Source organism: Piliocolobus tephrosceles, chromosome 10 (genome assembly GCF_002776525.5).
Source record: "Piliocolobus tephrosceles isolate RC106 chromosome 10, ASM277652v3, whole genome shotgun sequence".
In the NCBI taxonomy this organism is placed as follows: Eukaryota; Metazoa; Chordata; class Mammalia; order Primates; family Cercopithecidae; genus Piliocolobus; species Piliocolobus tephrosceles.
The window spans coordinates 67,670,007-67,688,864 of NC_045443.1; the positions used below are offsets into that span (position 1 = coordinate 67,670,007).

The following is an 18,858-nucleotide window of genomic DNA, read 5'->3' on the forward strand; positions in this document are numbered from 1 at the left end:
CTTCCATTTGTAAAAGAATACAGTATCTGCAAAACGCAATAAAGCAAGTAGTAAAACGAAGTGTATCTATACAGCAAAAGTACAGTACTCAGGACTGTGTGATACTGAATAAGAATGGGCCTACCAACCTATGGAATAGAACTGAGAGTCCAAAAAAAAGAAAAAAACCTATACATTATGGACAGTTGACTTTGACAAGAGTGTCAAGAGCATTCAATAGGGAAAGAACAGTCTTTTCAACCAGTGGTGCTTGAACGACTGAATATCCACATGCCAAGGAATGAAGTTGAACTCTGATTGCACATTAAAATAATGGATCGGAGACCTAAGTATAAGTGCTAAAACTTTGAATATGATACCAAAAGCACGAACAACTAAAGGACAAATAGATACATTGGACTTAATTAAAATTAAAAACATTTGTGCTTCAAGGGACACCATCAATAAAATGAAAAAACAATCATGAAAGAAAGAAAATATTTGCAAATAATGTATCTGATAAGGGTCTAGTACCAAAAAAATAATAAAGAATGCTTACAACACAACAAGACAAATAATCCAATTTAAAAGTGGGCAAAGGATGTGAATAGTTTTTTTTTTTTCCCAAAGAAGGTATACAAATGGCCAATAAGCCCATGAAAAATGTTTGACATTTTTAGTTATTAGGGAAATGAAAATCAAAACCCCAATGAGATACCACTCCAGCCAGATCCATTAGAATGGCTGTAAAAAAGGCAATAACAAGTGTTGTCAAAATAAATTGGAATCTTCACACAAGAATGTAAGAATGAAAAAGATACAGCCACTTTGGAAAACAGTTTGACAGTTCCTCAAAAAGCTAAACAGTTACCATATGACCAAGCAACTTCTTCCTAGTTATATATCCAAGAGAAATGAAAACATGTCCATGCAGAAACTTTGTACATGACTCTTCATAGCAGCATTATTCATAACAGCTGAAAGGCGGAAACAAACCAAACATCCATAAACTGATGAATGGCTAAATGAAATATGCTAATTCATACAATGGAAAATTACTTGGCTATAAAAAGAATGAAGTGTTAATACAATATGGATGAACTCTGAAAATGTGGTAAGTATAGGAAGCCAGCCACAAAAAAAATACACGTTATGTGAATCCATTTACATGAAATGTCCAGAATAAGGAAGGAAATCTATAGAGACTGAAAGTAGATTAGTGGTTGCCTAAAGCTAGAAGGCATGGGAAGATTGGGAATGACAGCTAAAGGGTATAAGGGTCTTTTTGGTGTGATGAAAACATTCTAAAATTGTGATGATTGTTGCACACCTCTGTGCAATCTACTAAAAACCATTGTACACTTTAAATGGGTGAATTGGATGGTATGTGAATTATATTTCAATAAATCTCTTGCCCAAAAATAATAATGAATGATTGCTTTGCAAATTTTGGCATTTCAAATAACTTGTAAAGCAATGTATTATTCAGTAAGTGATGTTAAAACTGTCTATTATTTTTTGGAAGTATATTTTCAAAACTAATTTCCTAAATTTAAAAACTTGTTTGGAAAATATTAGGAATCATCAAAATGTTATTTGGAAAATAGTTAAAAATATACATTTAATTAAAATTAAAATTTTAGTTTTGATGGAATAAAATTTTAAAGGTACAGAAATAAACTATGAAAGTACTAAATAAAATTTGGGTAAATATATATTTTATACGTTAATATTATATATGTGGGGTGGGCAAAGCTCTTCTAAACATAGTAGCAAGGACGGAAATCATAAAGGAATACACTGATTAATGACATAATAAGGGAAAACTTACACATTTTTTGAACATTAAAATTGAACAAAAAATGATAAATTTGGACAAATGTTTGCAACATGGTAGGGAAATGATTCAAAAGTCAACATATGAAGTACTTTTAGCAATAAAAGACCATCTCTTCAGTAAAATACTAGACATGAACATGTGTAGGCAGTTCAGTGAAGAATTACAAATAACAACATGAAAAATACGTGCTATCTCACTAAAAATCAAAAGAAATACAGTCGTTCATTGTTTAAGGTGATTTTGTGCTGCGAACATCATAGAGTGTAGTTACACAAACCTAGATAGCATAGCCTACTACACACCCAGGCTATATGATATAGCCTGTTGCTCCTAGGCTACAAACCTGTACATATGAGTGAACTGAATACTGTAGGCAATTGTAACACAGTGGTAAGTATTTGTGTATCTAAACAGAAAAGGTAGAGTAAAAATACAGTATTATAATCTCATGAGACCACCGTCATATATGCAGGTCGTCATTGACTGAAATGACGTTCATTATTCAGCACAGGACTGTACTAATCAGATCATAACTATGTAAGGTGATGGACATGCTAATTAGATTGTGGCAGTTGTTTCACAATGTACACATATATCAAAACATCACTTTAAATATGTACAATTTTTATTTTCAAGTATACTTCAATAAAGCTAAGGGGAAAAAATAAATATTAATTAATGCAATGTTGAGATACCTTTTCTGCCTATCGAGTTGGTACATATTAAATAGGTAGAAATATGGGGATGTGGGCAGTCTTGTGCACTGCTGGTGGCAACATATTGCAGGAGCAATTGCATGTCAACTTGGAGATGCATATCAAAATCCTGAAAAATACATGTGTTAGGTTCTTAGGGCTGCCATAACAAAGTACTACAAACTGGGTGGCTTAACCCAACAGAGATTTATTTGTCCACAGTTCTGAAGTCTGTAAGTCCAAAATCAAACAGGTCCATGCTCCCCTGAAGGCTCTGGAAAAACAGCCTTCCTTGCCTTTTCCTAGTGATGGTTGTTGCCTGCAATCCTTGGCGTTCCTTGGCCTGCAGTCGCATCACTCCAGTTGCTGCCTCTGTCTTTACATGGCCTTCTTCCCTCTCAGTATGTGTCTCAGTATCCCTCTCTTCTTTCTCTTATAAAAACACCAGTACAGCCAGGTGGGGTGGCTCACACCTGTAATCCCAGCACTTTGGGAGGCCAAATTGGGTGGATTACTTGAGGCCAGGAGTTTGAGACCAGCCTGGCCAACATGGTGATGAAACCCTGTCTCTCCTAAAAACATAAAAATTAGCTAGGCTTTATGGTGCGCGCCTATAACCCCAGCTGCTCAGGAGGCTGAGGCAGGAGAGTCACTTGAACCCAGGGGGCAGAGGTTGCAGTGAGCCAAGATCGTGCCACTGCACTCCAGCCTTGAGTGACAAAACAACATCTCAAAACAAACAAACAAAAAACACCAATCATTGAATGTAGGGCCTACTCTAATCCATTGTGACTTCATCTTAACTAACTCCATCTGCAAGGCCCTATTGTGTTCATGTAAATTTAAAATTTTTATATGAGAAAAGACTATATACAAAGATCAGAGATAAATGAAAAAATGGAAAAGTACACACCATTAATACTTTTTTTGACCGCTATTTCTCCAATAAAGAAGGCATATTTTTATGAGAGAAAACTGAGAACTGTTACTTTAAAATAAATGCTCTGTGAAACACAAGAGACTAAATATTACAACGGAGAGGATCGATGTATTGAAGATGAAACTACCTTCTTACAAAACCATGCTGTTTACTTAAATACCCATCTCTCCCATCCCAACTGAAGTCACCACGATAATGAATGACCGAAAAGGCCTCTCACAGTCCCCGTTGGGGAAACATCTCAGAATTCACTAAGAGTCTAGGACAGAACTGGGCACATAGACATTTGAGAAGCTACCTGGTATAATGGAAAAGGCCAGTCTAAGTGTAGTGGCTAATGCCTGTAGTCCCAACACTTTTTAAGAAGCCAAGATGAAAAGATAATTTGAGAAGAAGAGTTTGAGACCAGCCTAGACAACATAGTGAAACTGTCTCTGACAACAATTTTTTTTTAATTAGCCAGGTGTGGTGGTACACACCTGTAGTTCTAGCAAGACGGTAGGATCGCTTGAGCCCAGGAGTTTAAGGTTACAGTGAGCTATGACTATGCCACTCTACTCCAGCCTGAGCAACACAATGAGACCCTGTCTTTAAAAAAAAAAAAGAAGAAGAAGAAGAAAAAGAAGAAAGAAAAGGCCCATATGCCTGAATCCAGACGCTTCTTATTTAAAGGTGAACATCTATAGGTCAGTCACTTAACCTCTTGATCAAGAAACCTTCACAAGCTGAGGACTATAGTTGATATATATAATGTTCTAAGCAAATATTATTGATAAATACTTCTGGAATAAATACATCTTGGTATTTGTATTTGTAATTACTGAGGTGTCAAGCGGGGAGAATTTCACAGATGAGGACAGAGTTTAGGGACTTTGTCACAAACTTTAGAATTGTTAGTTCAACAAATGTTTATTGAGTATCTGCCATGTTACAGGCACGATCCTAACTGCTGTGAATGCAGTCTGATTCACAAAACCCCTGCTGGGTTGTAGTTTTCTTTTTGGCACAGTCTCTGGAGGACATCACACAGTGTTGTGGTGAGGTGCATTTACTCTTAGATTTGAGATAGCATCCACCTCCTCAATCTGCTGAGCTTTCTTTCATCTAGCTTTATCTCCCATGTCCCTGTGATGTACTGAATATTTTCTTCTGGTTAATATCAAACACCTTTCCCTTCAGTGTTTTTAATGAATATTTATTTGATTTTGCATAAGAGTTGGATAGAAAATTAATAGCACAAATTTATAGCCTTGAAATTTTTCAGGGCTTCAAAATTCCCATTGAAAATATGCTGAGCATCTTCAATGAGTGCAGAATTGTCTTTATTTTTGGAAAGATAAATTCAGTAATGAATTCTCAGCAAGTTTAATTGCCAAAGAAATGTTCTTCAAAAATACAAAATTAGAAACAAAAATGAGGAAACAATCACAAATACAGGAAAAGTTAAATGAACTTCAAGTGAATACTTTGATCAATTCTATGCCGATAAATTTGAACTCATAGGATGAGATAATGATTCTCTACAATAATATAAGCTTCCCGAATAAAACATTCTATAGAGATCTCTAAAAAATAGACCAGTTACCTTAGAGGAAATGGAGAAAACTGTCAACGAACTACAACCGTAAATGTTTCCAGGTCAACTCTGTGAAAACAGATAACTTCAACCCTACTTTAAACTATGCCAGAGAAACAGAAATAAGGAGAACTTCCAAATGCTTTTCATAATTTTATGAGTACATTGAAACAAAAACCTATAGTAACATATATACAGATGAAAATTATAGGACAGCTTCTGTTAAGAATATTTACTTAAAATCCAAAATGAAATTGTTAATCTCAGTGATGGAGGTAGCAGAGGTTTCTAAATTTTATTTTTGCTTACCTCTCTTTTCTAAAAACCTTTTTCAGACAGTCACATACCTCATTTTGTAAGTCTGAAGCAATGTGATAGTGGAGATCTTGTTTCAGAGATTACAATATATGTTTTTATAGATAATGGGTCTGTCTTCAAAGTGGGTCTAATTATATAAATTTTCACAGATTGATTTCATAAAAATTAAATTTTTTATGTAGTAAATGTATCACAAATAAAGACAGGAAAGACAAGGAGGGATATTGGGATTGTGAGACAGTTTTTTTTTTTGTTTTGTTTTGACTATATAAAGACTCTTAAACAACAATGAGAAAATGACCAAGATAGGCAAAGATCATGGATGGTCAGTTTGCAGAAAAGAAACATTCACTTAAAAATGTAATATTTCACCATCAGAAAACTTGAATTGTTGCCTTTTTGTCTGTTTGTTTCTGTTTTGTTTTTGTATTTTTGTTTTGTTTTTTTAAGGAGATGGGGAAAGGTGCTCTCATGAACATCTGGTGGAAGAGCACCTCGTGCAGTTTCTTTGGAATACCATAATTACAATTTTTGAAAATATATGCCAGCTTTTATTCCTGTTCTCACACATGTGTGCATAGATGCTGGTACAAGGAAGTTTGTTGCTGTTTTGTTTGTAATTGCAAAAGGCTAGAAACTTCTATAATGTTTTTCATTAGAAGACCAATTGATAAATTTTGATACAACTATGCAGTGAGCATTCAAAAGAATGAGACCTCTGTCTGCACACATGAGAGCACTAAGATATTTTGGCTAGTGAAAGAACAAAGCAATAAACAGAAGAGTGTGCTCACATTCTTATTAAGATAGAGTATAGAGAACATCTGGAAGAATGCACAATGACTGTTAAGTGTAACTGCCTGGGGTAAGATTCAGTCAGAGGGAGACATTTCATTTTGTAACCTTTCCCACTGTTTGCATTTTTACGTTGTGTGTCTATCATGCTTTATTTTTATTCTTTTTTTTTTTTTTGGAGGGGAGCAAAGTTTATTGCTTTCTTAAGCTTTTTGTCATATATTTCCAAATTATACTAAATAAGTAATAAAATTGTATAATTCCAACAGCTGTGTGTGGAAGAACCTATTTTTGCAGATACTTGTCTGTACAGGATATTGACTATGATTTTCATTTTTAGCAGTTTAATTTTGCCAGCACCTTTGGTATCTAGTTTGCTTGAACATTTCATCACATGTTTGTGGGCCATTTTATTTCTTCATCTGTGACTCACTGGTTCGTTTTTTTTTTTTTTTTTTTTTTGGTGAGACGGAGTTTTGCTCTTGTTGCCCAGGCTAGAGTGCGGTGGTGCAGTCTTGGCTCACTGCACCCTCCTTCTCCCAGGTTCAAGCAATTCTCCTGCCTCAGCCTCCCGAGTAGCTGGGATTACAGGCGTACACCACCATGCCCAGCTAATTTTGTATTTTTAGTACAGACGGGGTTTCACCATGTTAGTCAGGCTGGTCTCGAACTCCTAACCTTAAGTGAGTCTCTGTGCTTGGAGTTTTTTTTTTTTTTTTTTTAATTGTTTTAGTTTTTGTGGATATATAGTAGGTATATATATTTATGAGGTACATGAGATGAGTTTTGATGCAGGCATGCAATGTGACATAAGCACATCATGGAGAATGGGGCATCTATCCCCTCAAGCATTTATCCTTTGAGTTACAAACAATCCAGTTATACTCTTTAAGTTATTTTAAAATGTACAATTAAGTTATTATTGACTATAGTCTCCCTACTGTGCTATCAAATAGTAGGTCTTGTTCATTCTTTTTAAATGAGTATGTTTTGTACTCATTAACCATCCCCATCTCCCCCACAGCCCTCCACTACCCTTCCTAGTTTCTGGTAACCATCCTTCTACTCTCTCTGTCCATGAGTTCAATTGTTTTGATTTTTAGATCTCTCAAATAAGTGAGAATATGTGACTATTGTCTTTCTATGCCTTGCTTATTTCACTTAATGATCTCCAGTTCCATCCATGATGTTGCAAATGATGGGATCTCATTCTTTTTCATAGCTCAATAGTACTCTGTTGTATATATGTACCTTATTTTCTTTATCCATTCATCTGTTGATAGACACTTAGGTTGCTTCCAAATCTTACCTATTATGAACAGTGCTACAACAAACACAGGAGTGCAAACATTTCTTCAGTATACTGATTTCTTTTCTTTTGGGTGTATACCCAGCAGTGGTATTGCTGAATCAGATGGTAGCTAAAGTTTTAGTTTTTTGAGTAATTAAATTGGAGAACAGTTTAGTTACTCAAAACTGTTCTCCAAACTGTTCTCCCTAGTGGTTGTACTAATTTACACTCCCACCAAGAGTGTGCAAGGGTTCCCTTTTCTCCACATCCTTGCCAGCATTTATTGTCTGTCTTTTGGATAAAAGCCATTGTAACTGGGGTGAGATGATATCTCATTGTAGTTTTGATTTGCATTTCTCTGATGATCAATGATACTGAGTACCTTTTCATATGCCCGTTTGCCATTTGTATGTCTTGATTATTAATTTTTAATTAACATAGCAGTGTGACTTCAGATGTGCCTCAGCTCCCTCACCTGTAAAATGAGGATTATGATATAATAGTTCCTGTCTCCTTGGGTTATGAGGAATAATGAGTTAATATATGGAAAGCACCTAGGATGGTTCCTTGCATGTGGTAAGTGTTCAGTGAATGTTTGCCCTTGTTATTATGAACATAGTTTTGAAAATCAAATTGCACCCTACTTTTATTTGAGGGTAAAGGGTAGTACTCTACTGCTCCAAACCCTTGTGCCACCCAGAGATAAATGTTTTTGACTATTTTTATGGCTTTTTTTTTTTCTGGTTTTTACCTCTGTGTTTCTAAACAATAGGTTTTCTGATTGTATGCAGTTGAGATACTGTTGACCGCCTATGATGGATTATATGGACTTAGCTTTCTTACACCACACCATCCCACCCCATTGTCCTCTCTTTATTCTTTAAATAAATGTGATTCTATCATAATTTTTGGGTAAATTAATATTGAGTGCTCAACTTACTTTAGCTATGTAAAGTACTGTTCACTTCTATAACTTTTTATTTTCCTTGAGTTAAGAATCATCTGCCTTTTTTATTTTTTTTACTGTCCTGTGTACCTTTCTCTTCTTTTTCCAAAATTCTCCTACAGAATTGTAAAACCCATTTGTATACTGTTTGTCATATGGCCATTCTCAATAGGTAGTCATTTAGTTCCACATTTCTCTCACTCTTTTAAAACATTTCTTGGCCAGGCACGGTGGCTCACACCTATAATCCCAGCACTTTGGGAAGCTGAGGCAGGCAGATCCCTTGAGCCCAAGAGTTTGTGACCAGCCTGGGCAACATATTGAGACTCTGTCTCTACAAAAAATAGAAAAATTAGCTGGGCGTGGTAGCATGTGCCTCTAGTCCCGGCTACTCGGGGGGCTAAGGCAGAAGGATCACTTGAGCCTGGGAGGTTGAGGCTTCAGTGAGCCAAGTTCACACCACTGCACTTCAGCCTGGGTGGCAGAGTGAGACCCTGTGTAAGAAAATAAGATCAAATAAAAATTTCGCGGGACACCCTTGCTGGGCCCCATCTGCCTACTTCTCATACTAAACTGGATGCACCTTAGGCCTGCTGCATCTTTCTTGTGTTGAGTACCTTGTTTCCTTGATCCCGTGCCTTCCTCTTATTCTTAATTTATTCCTTTGTTTTGGTGGAGTACATCCTCAAATAGCTTTCTGAGAATGGGTAAATGGGAAGTAGAATTTGTAAGCCTACGTATAGATCAGAGTTCTGTTTCTGAGGATTTAACACACTCTAATCATGTTACTTGAAACAAGTTTACTATTTGTTAACCAGCGTCCATAAAATACTGTAGGACTGTACCTCCATCATTTCTTTCAAGAGAAATAAATAATCAGATGTTCTGCCCAAAGTTATGCTCAATGAGCTCAAATTTTCTCATCCATCAAAACTGATCATAGGCTTTAAGTACCTCCTGGCACACTGCAGAGTATTCCTTGGAGTCTGTATATCCCAGTATGAGGAAAACCAACCCAGATTAACAACTGCATATTAGCCCAAGTTGGGGCAGGTGCTAGTATAAAAAGAGAAGGTGCCTTGGGAATGTGAGCCATTTGCTTCTGAAATTTATTTGCCAGCAAGTCCTGCTTCAGCCCTGTAAACCCCAACTTTATGTTTTAGTGAGTCACAATAGCCCAGCGTACAGTGGATCCAGTGGTAATTGATGTTGCATGGTCAGGCATTCAGACCCTACTGGGACCCAGTAACAAACCACTTGTTTCTCAAAAAGAGAATAGTCATTTGCCAAAGAAAGCATGGGTTTGCTTTATACCATCAAGGCGCTCTCTGGGCTCCATATATCCCCTGATCTATCACAGACTCTTGTTTATTATTGAAGCCACTGAGCCATAGAAATGAGACAGCTTCCTGCTCTGTAGCCTTCAGCAGGTTTTCCTGCTCTGGTTGCCACTGAAAGCTGGCAGATTCTGGGTTACTCAGTATACAGATCAGAAAAGCAATCCCAAGTGTCAGTATATGTTTCCTCCAAAATATGAAGACGCTATACTTTCAAGATCTGTAGGAACAATCATAAGAGACTTCATGGACTCCATGGGCCTATTGTGACACTAACTTGGGCCAGAACTTCATTTTCCCCTGACCCCCATGAGCTCTCATTCTGAGCACAGGTGTACTTAGAGTCCCCAGGGATTAGCATTAGCATAGAGCCAGTGATCAATAATATTCTGAATGTCTGCCCTTTCTGCTCTCTACTACTCTGCTACATGTCGGCATGTTCTGCTGGGAAAGGCTAGGAGATTTTCAGTAGGTCCAAATTGAGGTGCTACCACAAGGGCTTTAAGTATAAACCAGCCCCCTCACCCTTCCTCTAAGGAGCTTTGGGCCTGGGATTGGCTGAGGAGTCCTGCCTTACATCACTTTGCCTCATAGACTTCATTTCATCAAACGTCAAGTGTTTTTATACTTTCAGGTATGTAAATCAAGAAGAACCTTAGAAGATTATCCATTTATTTTAATCCTAGATGTCCTATGATCTCAGCCACTGTCAAAGATCCCTGTGGCTCAAGTCATTTTTATTATGTTCACAAATACTTTTATTTTTTATTTATTATTATTTTTTTTTAGAGAAAGGGTCTTGCTTTGTCACCCAGGCTGGAGTGCAGTGGCACAATCATAGCTCACTGTAACCTCTAAACTCCAGGGCTCAAGCTGTCCTCACCTCTCAATCTCCTGACTAGCTAGGACTAAAGGCATATACCAGTACACCCAGCTAATTAAAAATATATATATTCTGTAGACAGAGGATCTTGCTATGTTGCCCTGGCTAGTCTCAAAGTCCTGGGTTCAAGAAATCCCCCTGCCTTGGCCTCCTAAGGCTCTGGGATTACAGGTATGAGCCACCACACCCGGCCTATGTTCACAAATTCTGTGGGTCAGAAATTTAGAAAGGACACAGAGAAGAATATAGTCTCTCTCTAATCCATTTGGATTAATCAAAGGTCCTATTTGGAAAATTCAAAGGCTGGAGGATGGAGGCTTCTCTGCAGGCCCATTTACTTACATGTCAGGCAATTGATCCTGGATGTTGGCTGAGGACCTCAGTTCCTCTCCACATAGGCCTTTCATGTGATCTCTCTTTATGGGCCAGTTTGGGCTTCCTTGTAGAATACTGTCCGGAGGCCAAGGACGAGCATTCTCGAGAGAGATGCAAGCAGGTGCTTTATCACCTTTCCTGATCTAACCTTGAAGTCACACTGAATCATTGCTGTAATCACACGCTCATGTATGTGCTAAGGAAGAGAAGCAAGACCCCCACCTCTTGGTGGAATGCCAACATCACATTATAAGAGTGTGTGAAATGGGTTGTATATTAATGCAGCTCTCTTTAGAAAACATACTCTGCTACGAATGGGAAGCACCGATTTTTTTTTATCATCACCACACTGATTCTAGAGGACTTACAATAGACAGGGCTTATTGATCCCCTTCATGCAGAAATGATGGTTGTAATATTTCATTGAATATATATCCATAAATATACACACTGAATTTGTGTACCTTACAGTACACAATATAGCTACAAGTAATGCCATCAGTGAAGCCATCTGAATGTGTGCATGAACGTTGAAGAAAGTTTTATTTCATTTCAGTATCATAAGAGTATTGACCATCTCCACTAGAGAAATGCAAATCAAAACCACAATGAGATACCATCTCACACCAGTTAGAATGGCGATCATTAAACAGTCAGGAAACAACAGATGCTGGAGAGGATGTGGAGAAATACGAATGCTTTTACACTGTTGGTGAGAGTGTACATTAGTTCAACCGTTGCAGAAGACAGTGTGGTGATTCCTCAAGGATCTAGAACCAGAAATACCATTTGAGCCAGCCATCCCATTACTGGGTGTATAGCCAAAGGATTATAAATCATTCTATAAAGACACATGCACATGTATGTTTATTGCAGCACTGTTCACGATAGCAAAAACTGAACCAACCCAAATGCCCATCAATGATAGACTGGATAAAGAAAATGCGGCACATATACACCATGGAATACTAATGCAGTCATAAAACAAGATGAGTTCATGTCCTTTGCAAGGACATGGATGAAGCTAGAAACCATCATTCTCAGCAAACTAATACAGGAACAGAAAACCAAACACTACATGTTCTCACTCATGAGTGGAAGTTAAACAATGAGAACAAAGGGACATAGGGAGGGAAACATCACACACTGGGGCCTCTTGGGGAGTGGAAAACCAGGGGAGAAATAGCATTAGGAGAAATACTTAATGTAGATGAGGGGTTGATGGGTGCAGCAAACCACCATGGCATATGTATGCCTACGTAACAAACCTGCATGTTCCGCATATGTATCCCATGACTTAAAGTATAATAAAAAATAATAATAAAATTTAAAAAGTATTGACCATCTACTCAAGGATTTTAAATTCTGATCAAGAGTCATTAAACAAATGTTTATAGGCCCTGTCATGCTTGTTTTAATTATTAGTAACTATTGAACTTCTTCCAGATTAAAATTTCTTGTTTTGGTGTGATTGCTTCTATTTAGATTCAACTTCTATTTTTGGCAAAGATCGTGTGATCTTTTTTTATTTTATTTTATTTTATTTTATTTTATTTTATTTTATTTTATTTTATTTTATTTTATTTTTTGAGACAGAGTCCCACTCTGTCACCCAGACTGGAGTGCAGTGATGCAATCTCAGCTCACTACAACCTCTGCCTCCCGGGTTCAAGCTGTTCTCCTGCCTTAGCCTCCTGAGTAGCTGGGATTACAGGCTCCCGACACCATGCCTGGCTAATTTTTGTAGTTTTAGTAGAGAAGGAGTTTCACCGTCTTGGCCAGCCTGGTCTTGAACTCCTGACCTTGTGATCCACGTGCCTCGGCCTCCCAAAGTGCTGGGATTACAGGTGTGAGCCACCACGCCCAGCCATGTTTTTATTTTCTAACTCTCAAACTAAATGAACTGTTTTGAAGATGGAATGCCATGCTGAACTTTTCAGTCTTAATAATATAACCAACCTTAGCAGTCTGCCTGAATGCAGCAGTTAAGTGAATATTATTCAGTTCCAAAAATCCAGATGTCATATCAACATATATAATAAATTCTGACTAAAAAACTATGCATTGGAGGGTAGGTGTAGTCTCTGGAAGGTAGTGAGCAACTTTTCAAAGAAACATTTAGGGAGAGAGGAGTAATTCTTCAGTGAATAGTAGGTCAGATAATTTGGGCATTTTCCAACACCATCTCCTATGCCCCTTGTCCTCCAAGCACATTAGATGACTCAGTCTTTCTGGAACTTCTGTACACGGTGTCTGTACATTCCATTTCTTCTGGGGATGTCACCTTCCCAACCCATTCTCTAACAAGCAAATTCCTGTTCAGCCTTAAAGACACAAATCAAAAGTGATCTCTTCTGTGAAGCCTTCTCTTATACTCTGGAGGCCAAAATATTCTTGTCTTCTTTTGTAGTCACAAAGCACTTTGTAAATATGCTACTATTACTACACTGCTTGCCTCGGGGGAGGTGGAGATGGAGAGAGAGGGACAAGGGAGTGAGTAATATCTAATCTTTGTTTCCTATGCAATACTCAGCAATCAAGAATAGTTTATCTGTTGCATAAATCATCAATTCTAAAAATCTGTCATTCCAAGGGCAGGAGAGCTGTTAAAAATGCACATTCCTATTCTTAATGAATCACACTTTCAGGAAGATGGATCTTTTTGACAAACAGTTCAACTGATCTGTGGAACAGACTTTGACCATCTCTGCTCTAGGCTGGGCACCACTCTTTCTGCCCAGCCCACTCTTGCCTAAGAGCTCATTTTAGCTTCTCCTGTTCTTAGTTAACCTTGCTTTTCACATTTTCTAAGCCATTTATTTAACTCTGAATTCTTCCGTAAGATTACTTTCATTTAGCTTTCAGATATGGATATACATTCTAGACTGCCTGCCCTAGAATTTAGTCTTTTAGCTGACGTATAATTTCATATATGTTTGTTCAGTTAACCTACATTGATAAGAACTCTGTATGTGTGTGTGTGCCCATGCACATATGCACTCACAACATTTGAAACATGGAGTTTGTTTGTTTGGTTTTTTTTTGAGATAAGATCTCACTCTCTTTCCCAGGCTGGGCTGGAGTACAGCGATCACGGCTCACTGCAGTCTCAAGCAGTCCTCTCACTTCAGCTTTCTGAGTAGCTGTGACTACAGGTGTGCACTACCATGCCTGGCTAATTATTTAATATTTTGCAGAGATGGGATCTCACTTCATTGCCCAGTGTGGTCTTGAACTCCTGAGCTCAAGTGATCCTCCTGCCTCATCCTCCCAACATGTTGGGATTACAGGCTTGAGCCACTGCACCTGACTGTTATGGAGTTTATAAATGGCTCAGTTATACTTTTTATTTCACAGTGTTTTTCTGATTATATGCTCATGTTGTCAAAAGTATCACTAAAACTACAATGATAGCTGACAGATATTTCTTTTTTTTTTTTTTGACGGATATTTCTTACAGGAGTTCAGAAAAATGAGGGATTATGGTATAAAATATAATTAAACCTGTTTTCCAGTAGATAATGTTTTAAGAATTCATTTTCTAACCAAATTTATTTGGAAGTTATTTAATCAGCTACATGCATTCTAGTATTATGTCTTTCACTACTACCCTCCCTAACCAAATGAAGTCAAGAGAAAAACTGGAGAAACAAATTTCCTCATTTCTGTTTCTTAGATAATTCCTAACATAGAACCCAGTCCCTGATACTTAACTAAGTAGACCACAGGATTTATGCAATAATCTTTAAATGATTCAGTAACAGAAGAAAGTTAATTCTGCCTACTCTGCCCAAATGACTGAAATGCAGTCCTCTCAAGACACTTAACACAAAGAATCTACTCAAGAACGATTCTATTAAAATATAAATCCCATTGTGGTCAGAAGAATAAAAATGCTATTATAGATCTTGATAAACCCTAACATAAGATAATAGAAAACTAAGTAATAATAATCCATGTCATATGATAATAGTGTCGTTTCTTAGTAAACTCATTGGAAGACTGTATGTTATTCTTGTCAGGATAGCCCACTCAGTTCCATGAACTTTGTTCATGAATGCAAAAGTCAAAAAATCTTTTTCTAAAATTTTATTTAAAGAAGTTATTTCATCCAAGTCAGGCAGCAAACAACATGGGCTCTAGTGAAGGTTATTTGTGCAATAATGGTATTAGAAGCCTGGAAATGCTGCCTTTGCAAGTGAAAAACAAAATAGGTCAGAACTATATGAAGAAATTTCTCTAAGGAAATGCTATTGTCCTCCATGACCAAAGGCATTATGTCTGTAAATTCACCTAAGTGAAATTACATCCATGGCACCAGAAACCATCCCTGAAGCCAAATTGAAACAGGAGGGAACAAGCAAAGACTTAACAGTGCATTTCTCTGAGGATGTACCAGGAAAACAAAGGACTGCAACATACTTGCCTCGACTCATCAGCTCTCGGGAGGACTACATCATTTCCATTCCAATAAAAATACTACACTGGTGCTCCAAGAGAGGGATGCAAAGGGCAAGGGATCTCCTTGTCCTAAATCAGGAGCTCCAAAGAGAAAAGACACGGAATCCCTAAAGACAGAGATATGGAAAGCAGCAGTTAGGACCACTCTGCAGTCTGAATCCCAGCTTTTCCATTTGCCATTGGGACCTTGAGAAAGTTTTCTTCTTCTTTTAGACAGTCTCGCTCTGTCACCTAAGTTGGAGTGCAAGTGGCGTAATCTCAGCTCATTGCAGCCTCTGCCCCCCGGGTTTAAGCGATTCTCATGCCTCAGCCTCCTAATCCTCATTAGCTGGGATTATAGGTGTGTGCCACCACGCCCTGCTAATTTTTGTATTTTCAGTAGAGATGGGGTTTCACCCTGCTCTCCAGGCTGGTCTCAAACTCCTGACCTCAAGTGATCTGCCTGCCTAAGCCTCCCAAAGTTGGGAATCCCACACCTGGGATTACAGGTGTGAGCCATGGTACCTGGCCAAGAAAGTTTTCTTAAGTCCTTCTGTCCCTCAGTTTCCTCCTCCAAAAATGGAAGTAATTATAATATTTGCTCGTTTGAATTAATGCAACACTTGACATATAGTCAATAAATGTTAGCTGTGATGATGATGTTATCATGTATACAGGTTGTTATTTGTGCCTCCCCAGATGAGAGACATTCATGGTGGAACTATTATGAAGCCTGGAAAACCACCAGGCTTGAACAATCTAGAATTAAAAGGCATTTGTATGATTGAGTTCTCGAGTTCTTTTTCCAGAACCGTGCTTTGGACTTTAATTTCTAATCTATGTAAAAATTCTGACAATCTACGATGATCCACTAAGTGAATTGACAAGGAATCTAGGGAGGATCTGAGTTAGGCTTCACAGTAACTTGAGAATAAAGATTTAAGGAAATGGAGCCATAATGATTTTTAAGAATTTGGTGTTTGCCTTAAAAAGTTTAGTTTTTCAGACCAGGTGTGATGGCTCACACCTGTAATCCCAATACTCTTAGAGGCCGGGGTAGGACAATTGAGCCCAGGAATTTGAGACCAGCTTGGACAACAAAAGGAGACAGACACCTTCTCTATAAAAAATTACCTGGGTGTGGTGGAGTAGCTGTAGTCCTAGCTACTCAAGAGGCTAGGCAGAAGGATCGCTTGAGCCCTGAGAGTTCAAGGCTGCAGTTAGCTGTGATCTCGCCACTGCACTCCAGCATGGGTCACAGAGCAAGACCCCAACTCTTAAAAAAATTTCTTTCCAGGCAATGTTAGTTTTAAAAAGTTGCTAGAGTGTTAGAAGTATAGATCACTTAATCTATGTAACTTTTTGGAAAAAATGCAGTGTATAAAAAGAATACTCAAATTTTGATCTCAGGTTATTTTCTCCAATGCAAAAAAGTACTTTCCATCCAAAATCCATCCACACAACCTCAGACTTTCCAAAAAAGCGAGAATACTTTTTTTTAAAATCTCACATGAAACTTCAACATACCTAATAGAAAACTTTACACACTCAGGGAAAGCTTTTGTTTGACCTTTTCAGAAGCATGTCAATGTAATTTATCTGGTCAAATCTTAGGTTATCGTTTGAGAGAAACATTTCTTTTAAACCCATTTCTTCCCAAAAAACTAAATAGCAAAGGATGCAAACTGAGTTAACTTACAAATATTTAAAATCTGTTTTGATTACATGTGGTTTATTGTTCTTTCCTAATGCACTTAGTATATCTCTTGTGTCAAGTATACCCATTGCAAAAAGGGCTCTGATGAATTTTTAGGCTTTCACACTTCACAGCTTCTACCTCCAAATTAGAAATTTCTCCTTCCTAGAAGAGCACAATAAATTGGCACCTACTCACACTTTATATACTAATTGACTATAATGTAGAAAAAAATGTATTTTAATAGAAGGAAACAAAATATTCAACACCTTAGAGAAAGTAAGCAATAGGAAAATCATGGTCCTCTTGTGAACGTTTTTCTAATGCAAAGTACTGGCCCCTAAGGAAGGACCTACCACACTCCTCCTCGTTGCTGGCTGGAATGTTGGCTTAGTCAGGGTTCCCAGCCATCTCCCCAGTGGGCAGGATCTCTTCTGGGAAAAATACTGTGACAGTGTTTGTAGTCCTGCCTTCTGCTGGGTTCTTTCTTGGTGTACCTCCAAGAATAGAATCATAGAAATGTAGAGCTAGAAATTATTTTGGATATTTTGCATATTTGAAAAAATGAAGTCCAGAAAAGGGAAGTAATTTACCCAAGGCCTAACACCTAATAGACAGTAGGACTGGAGCCCTATCTAATGGTCACCATGGCTTCCAAATCCAGCTGCTGCTTTGGAAGAACTCAGAATCCATAATTTCACAGACATTTTTAGCTTTGTATTACTGTTATTAATAGAAGTAGAACTATATGTGCAGAGGATAAACATTCAGTGATTCAATCGTTAAAGTAACATTTGCATAACATGTTGTGAATGTATTCTATATAATAGACAATAACCAAATTTACTAAAATTTATAATGTGTTTATATCTTTTAAAAATGTGTAAACACTGTGAAAATAATGTCATCATCTTCAATAAAAATGTACCCATGTTATCATTAACTAATTCAACCAACATTTTTGCCATTTCACCGTTAGCAGACATAGTCATGAGTGTGAAAAGATAGAAAAGACAGAAAACAGTTCTTGTTCTCACCTCGCCAGCAAATTGGGAAGGCTGACATAAATCAGACAAGTATGATACTGTGTGTTTCCAGCTGTGATACCACGTGGCGTGAGTCCCATGGCAGCACAAATGAGGGGCACTTAACTGTGGTAGAAGAAAAAGAAGGTTCCCTCAAGTAGGTAACACCAAACTTGAATCTTAAAAAAAGGAGAATTAGGAACAAAGGGCATTAAAAGGAGAGAGAACAGCCTGTGCCAAGCAAGTAGGTTGACAGCACGTGGCAGATTTGGAGAGCAAGTACATCCATATGGCTACATCCTAGAATTAAACAAGGGTGAGGAGAGGCAGGGACCAGATCACGAAGAGCTTTGTGCATCATGCTAAAACATTTCAGTTTTACCAGAAAATAATGAGATGTTGAATAATTGTGTGCTGTAAATTAAACAATGTGACTGAAATTATACTATAAAGCTCTATGTTGTGTTTGGTTTGGTTTTTCCCTCCTCCTCAATATCAAATACCTTGGTAAAACACCTAAGAGTAGAATGTGATAAGACCACCAGAATCTGATTGTGGTTGTAGAGTTGACGAAAATCTCAGGGTCTTCATCTATAAAATGGAAATTGTTATAGGGTGGTAAAAAGTACGTAAGTCCTGTTAAGCATTTATTACAGTGTCTGCTGTATTGCAAACACTCAATAAATAGAAACTGGCATCATCTTCATCATCATTGTAAAAAG

General features: G+C 37.6%; 1 protein-coding gene across 2 annotated transcripts in view; it reads left to right on the forward strand.

Moving 5' to 3' along the window:
* The window catches only part of KCNMB4 (potassium calcium-activated channel subfamily M regulatory beta subunit 4), a 68,116-nt gene that overhangs the window by 14,613 nt on the left and 34,645 nt on the right, over positions 1-18,858 (forward strand). The window lies entirely within an intron of this gene.